The sequence below is a fragment of the Catharus ustulatus genome, chromosome Z, assembly GCF_009819885.2.
Source record: "Catharus ustulatus isolate bCatUst1 chromosome Z, bCatUst1.pri.v2, whole genome shotgun sequence".
NCBI lineage: Eukaryota > Metazoa > Chordata > Aves > Passeriformes > Turdidae > Catharus > Catharus ustulatus.
In genome coordinates, this window is record NC_046262.2 from 14,230,241 (window position 1) to 14,236,075 (window position 5,835).

Genomic DNA, 5,835 nt, shown 5'->3' on the forward strand with positions numbered 1-5,835 from the left:
CGACCCTGCAAGCAAAGGAAACGCCTTGAGCAAAAGTACTCAAAATATTTCTCCATTAACTAATCCCAAGTGCGAACTATTTATTGTGCATAACAGCAAAGTATTTATACTATCATGATTTCAAATACCTTTTTATGTAGTTTGTCAGTCACCCCAGTCAGCTGGAGGTAGTGGTACAGTCAGAGGGGGGGGGGAATGGGCCGAGGAGTCATTATTTTCTGAACACAGTGGTAACCACAGTGAGGGGGGGAAGGTACTTCTCTATTTACAAAAACGCTGAGCTAGCAGGTTTTTTCTCATATGCTTTATCTGATATTTGACTCAGAGAATGTTGTGCTTCGTTTGAGGGCATGTGCATACTGAGCTCCTTTGGCCCAGCTGCTCTTGATTATATCACTCTGCTTTCAAACTTTTCCCTGTAGAACTTTCCAGTTCTTCAACTTTGTTGAAAGTTAGAGCCCAAAACTTCAGACATTTAAATCAGTGTAGCTACATGGAAGTCATTAAGCTCTAGCTACTGGCAGTAGGTACCTGAGCCTCTGTATTTCACTGTTACATTTCCTTAACCCCACGATCACCGAGGCGCCTGTAAACATCCAGGTTAAACTGCTTCCCTACTCTCTTTTCTTGGTGAGAGAATTGTTTATGCATGATGTGTTTTACTTCAACAGCAGTTTGCTTTGCTTTATTTCCTTCAATGTGCATGTTACATGTGTTTATGGGGAAACCAATGTTTAAATAGTTGGTGCCCCCACAGTTGAAGGTGTTGGGATTGATACTGCTTAGATCTGTGGCCTGAGTTGATCTTCTGAACAGATAAGCATTTTGTTTTAGGCTGGACACAAGGAAGGGAACTGCTGACCTTGGGGGTTTATGCTGCAGAAGTCCTATGCACTTCTTTTCCACTAGTCATTGGAAAGAATGAGAAAAATCTGAACTTCTGTTCAGTAGTCTTGGAGGACGTGACACAGGAAACAGACTTCATACTAGACCTGAAGTTTTCTTGAGTATTCCTTGTACTGTTAGGGTACCCCTTAGCTGGGTTGGTACCAAACCCTCATATCTGCAATAGTGCCCTTTACTGTTCCATTTGATCGACAATTTGCTCACCTCCTGCTTCAAGTGTTGGGGTTGATTCTCAGTGCTGACAAAATCCTCTAAGGTTGGCTGGGAGTATTCGTGTGCACCATGTCCATCAATTCTTGCATGAGCACAGAGGCAGCCAACAATAATGAAGCGGGTACAGCTCTATTATTAGGGCTAATGAAAGTAATGCAGCTCATTGGTGACTGACAGTTGTTCTCTTGCCAGTTATAGCAACACTATAGGTGGAGACACTCTCAAAGGAAGAGCAGTACTCCATCTCCATTTCCTTTTCCTTTTCTTTGTAGAGAGGATGTGGACAAGGTTTGATTAACAAGTGCTGAACCTATAAACTCTATGCAATACCACTGAATACTGCTGAGACATGCAACTCACAAGTACAGAAGAACTCAGAGTTCAGACAGAGTAAACTGAGCTGAAGCAGCTATCATATAAAACAAGTACCACGCTGTGGACAGCACACTGGGGATGGAAATACACAGTGGTCACTATGGAAAAGTTAGTATTTCCTCCCATACAGTATGCAGAGACACCTGCAGATCCTCAGTTGCCTTACTGAGAGATGAGAAGCACCTATTGCTAGCAATTATCACTGTGACAATAAATTCTATAGGTAGCATTATTTATTATTATAGTTATTACAACCCTTAAAATATTAAGATGACTTCAACTATGTTCACAGTGATAAGCCATAAGCATCTTACTTTTTAACATTCACCCTACTTGTGATCATTGTTCTGCCTCAATATTTACTGAGGAAAAAAGTTCCTCTATCCTACAGCAAATGGTAGGAAATATGATCTTGGTTGTGGATTAAGATAGATGTAATTAATTTGGTTTAGAAATGTATAAACTAAATATGCTTAAACTTCCATCTGAAGCATTATTTTTTCTGAAGCATTATTGTTTCTGAGTGGAAAAAAAATCCACTTCCACAGGATTTTTTTATGAACACAGATAAAGCTGTTAATAATTGTCAAATTAACACACTAGAAGTCTGAATATTCAATTTCTTACATTAATCCCCTTTCTTTTCATAGGCTTCTGTAGCCCATTGTCTATAGTTTGTAAAGAAACAATAATCTTAAATATTAATTTTTGCTTTCCACTGCAAATATTTTCTTAGTTGTTGAGTTTGGTCCAATCTCACGGCAGGAGGCAAGTTTTGAACTCTAATTTGGACAAGCCCTCAGTTTCAAACAATAATTTTTTTAATGATCATCCTGTTTCTATTCACTTTCTTTCTTCTTTGCAGGAGGATAATAGTTCTGGTGGAAATAACAGCCCCTTTCCTTTCTTATTGAACATAAGCTTTTCCCTTTTCTGACATGTTCCAAATTTTTTAAAGCATCAGAGCACAGAAATATCATTTGTTGTTTCTGTTATCTAGATTGGTAATGTACATATTCCTTGGGGGGAAAAAACAACAAAAATACATAAAAAAACCCCAACATAATGCCACAATCCCAAAGGACAAGGAATTGTGACTGTCAGAAATTACATTCTGGTAATGCCTGCTGAGGAGATTTGTAATGTGTAAATAATGTGAGGATGGGGGCAGAACAGAGATTCAGCATGAACCCTACTGTGAGGCCTTAGGACTCCAGTGCCTGTTTTGCTCTTGTGACTGAAGGATGTCATAAACAGAATTCAAAGTCCACTTGCAAACCTTAATTCTCTACTGGTTCTTCTCTGTCTTCTCTGACAACTCTGTCAACTCAGGGTAGTTACTTGCACTTTATAGTGGAAAATATTGCAACAGCAACAAGCTGTTAGAGTTACTTAATGCTTATATAAAGAAATTTCCTTTTGTTTATGAGGCCTTAAACCTGAATAAATGCTGTAAACACAAAGGGTCACTTAAGTGAAGGGCAAAAAGATGCACTGAAGTAAATTGCAGCATAAGGTAACTAAATGCACATCTCAGAATTCAAAGGAAGGAACTACAGGTGATGTTCTCTGATGTAGGCCTAAAGATTGTTTGAGTGAACAAAGGAATAGCTAATACACGCAATTGTCCACTTACAAACAAAATGGAACTTACAGGATCTAGTAACAAAATGTTTGGGTTTTCTGCTTGGAAATTCCATTACAATAATGAAGAACCTTTCTCTGCTTGAACCTATCTGTAGCACACTGTAATTAGGAAGGGAAATATTTTATCAGATGTGTCCTCAGTCACAATCATTGCAGAGATTACAAATGTAAACAGACCCTAGCTGCTGAATACCTACAGGTATTCTGAGTTCCTTACAGGCTCTGTTTACTTTCTGCAATTATCCTGCAATAATTCTGTCAGTCCCCAGATTCTCCAAGTCACTGCAGTGAACTTAAAACCAGTGGTTCTCTTACCATTTGATGGAATAAAAAATTTGCTCATGATGCCCTAGAGGTGGTTCAGAAGATCATAGCTTAGGAAATCTTCCACATTGTTGTATTTAAATACCAGTATATTAAGTAGTGCTTGGCAGTCCTGTGATCCATAGAGGAAAACTGAACATTCCTTCAGTTTAATGTGACTCTGCTGAGGCTACAGGTGCTTGGCATAGTAAACCAAGAAGTAAATTTAGTCATGGAATGCCCAAAGCAGAGTATATGTACAGATCTCATATCCCACACAATGAGCCTCCTCCTATGGGAATGAAGCAGATGCACCAGGAATTCAGCAGGCAGCTTTAGGCCCTCCAATACAATTCACTGTGCTAACACATAAAATGGTTATGGATCTAGACCAATGAACACACAGAAAGTAAAATAAACCTCTCTATTATACTGAATACAAACGTTTCTCTTTACATTAACAGATCAGGCCTCCAAGAGAGTGTAACTGTAACTAAAACCTCAGAAGTACCAGCAGCAACACATAAAATTCCTCTTAAACCCCTTATACACAATAAACCTCCTTAGGAGATGTGTAGGAAAATGATTCATCAGCTAAATTCACAGTAGTTCATTCTCGGTGACTAAATTTAAACGCTTTTCATCAGAAATACCTGTACAAGCAAGTCGTTAATGATTTACAGCAGGTCACACAGGCACAGGTCACTGACCTGAACCCTAGTCACAGGATGGAAGTTAAGACAGCACAGTACACAGGATTCACTCACCATTTACAGTGAACCTGATGGGAAGTTCAAGTCTGTCCTTTACTTATCTGCTGTAAAATACGTTAAAATTGAAGAGAAAAATGCTCCCAGATAATGAGAAAGAGATGTTTGTTTATTAAAAAATTCTTCTTCAAGGACTGTTGAACTGTGACTTGAAAATGGATCATGTGTTTTCAGTTAAATTTCTTTTTGCAGGTCTGTGTTGCTCTCTTTTCCTGGTGATACAGAAGTTGTTGCGAACATTATGGTCTGCAAGAGATGTTAGAAGCGTTTAAGGGCAGATTCAGTATCTGAGTGCAAGATGTAATACAACATGGAAGGGAGTCTGACAAACAAATACTGATGGTTCCAAACACATGATATTGACAGTTGATTGCTGATGATACTTCTTTTCAAATAGGAGGGTCAGAGGAGGCCATAATGATGCTGAGGCTGGAGCACCTCAGCAGCAAAGATAGGCTGAAAGAGTTGGGGTGAAAAAGAGAAGGCTTCAGGGACACCCCACTGAGGTCTTGCAGTACCTAAAGGGGGCTGAAAAAGAGAGAGGGATTTTTTACATGGGCAGATAGTGACAGGGCAAGGGGCAGTGGTTTTAAACTGAAAGAGGGAAGGTTTAAATTGAATGGTAGTCTGACTTAATGAAAGTGGGTGGACAAGATGATCTTTATAGTCCCCTCCAACCCAAACCTTCTATGATTCTGTGATTCTATTATATATTCTAGCATTAAAGCATTTAGCACTTCCAGAAGGTTGTCCTATCTCATGAAAAGTATTTTTTGCTGAAAATTAAAATTATTAACTAACATAAAGTTATTCTTGTGTATTTTGGATGAAATATGTATAACAGAAGTCCTCAATGTACTGATATTACAGTCCTGTATTTTACTTTCCACAGATGCAGCTGTTGAAAATAACAATGAAGGCAACGTAAAATTTTGAATACAAAACATGACTTTTGTATAACATTGATAATGGGCTGGCAAAGATCAGAGACATCGTATCTGAAGCTGGCAGTCTTCCTGGTCTCTTTACAGCTTTGGACTCCCAGCCTCTGGAAAGGGCAAAATTAGAGCAGTAGAACTGCAACTGCATTTCCATAAAAATGAGATGCAGGATGCAATGCAAAGGAAATAACAAAGTGTTTGAAATAAAGAGAAGTGAGAGAAGATTTGATGATATTGTGCCTGAGGAGACGTTTGTAAGTCAGCTGCACAAGCCATCACACTACTACATATCACTACAAATAGCAAAGACATTGAGAAATCTGCCCTGCAAAATTCAAGCAGCCAGTATTGGTCGTTTTTACAAAATTATCATGATTTCTTAAGTTCACATGTATTTGTATGGACTTCTTGGCTCATCCAAGAAGTCACACTGGACAGGCTTCGTACGATTTTTAATTAAAGGCAGTTAACAGCAGCACCCACTTTTGTGCCTCGGCATCCCCTTTCAAAAGCCTTGGCTAAACCTGTGGAACTTGAAAGGTAAGTCCTGGTCCCATCAAGAAACAGTCATCATAATGCCTCAACAGCTCTCCAGTCAGTGGGGGTTTGCATGGATGTTCATTTGTAAGGACTCATGAAGAATTACAGCAGAAATGAGTCCCAGGTTGGCATTTTACTTT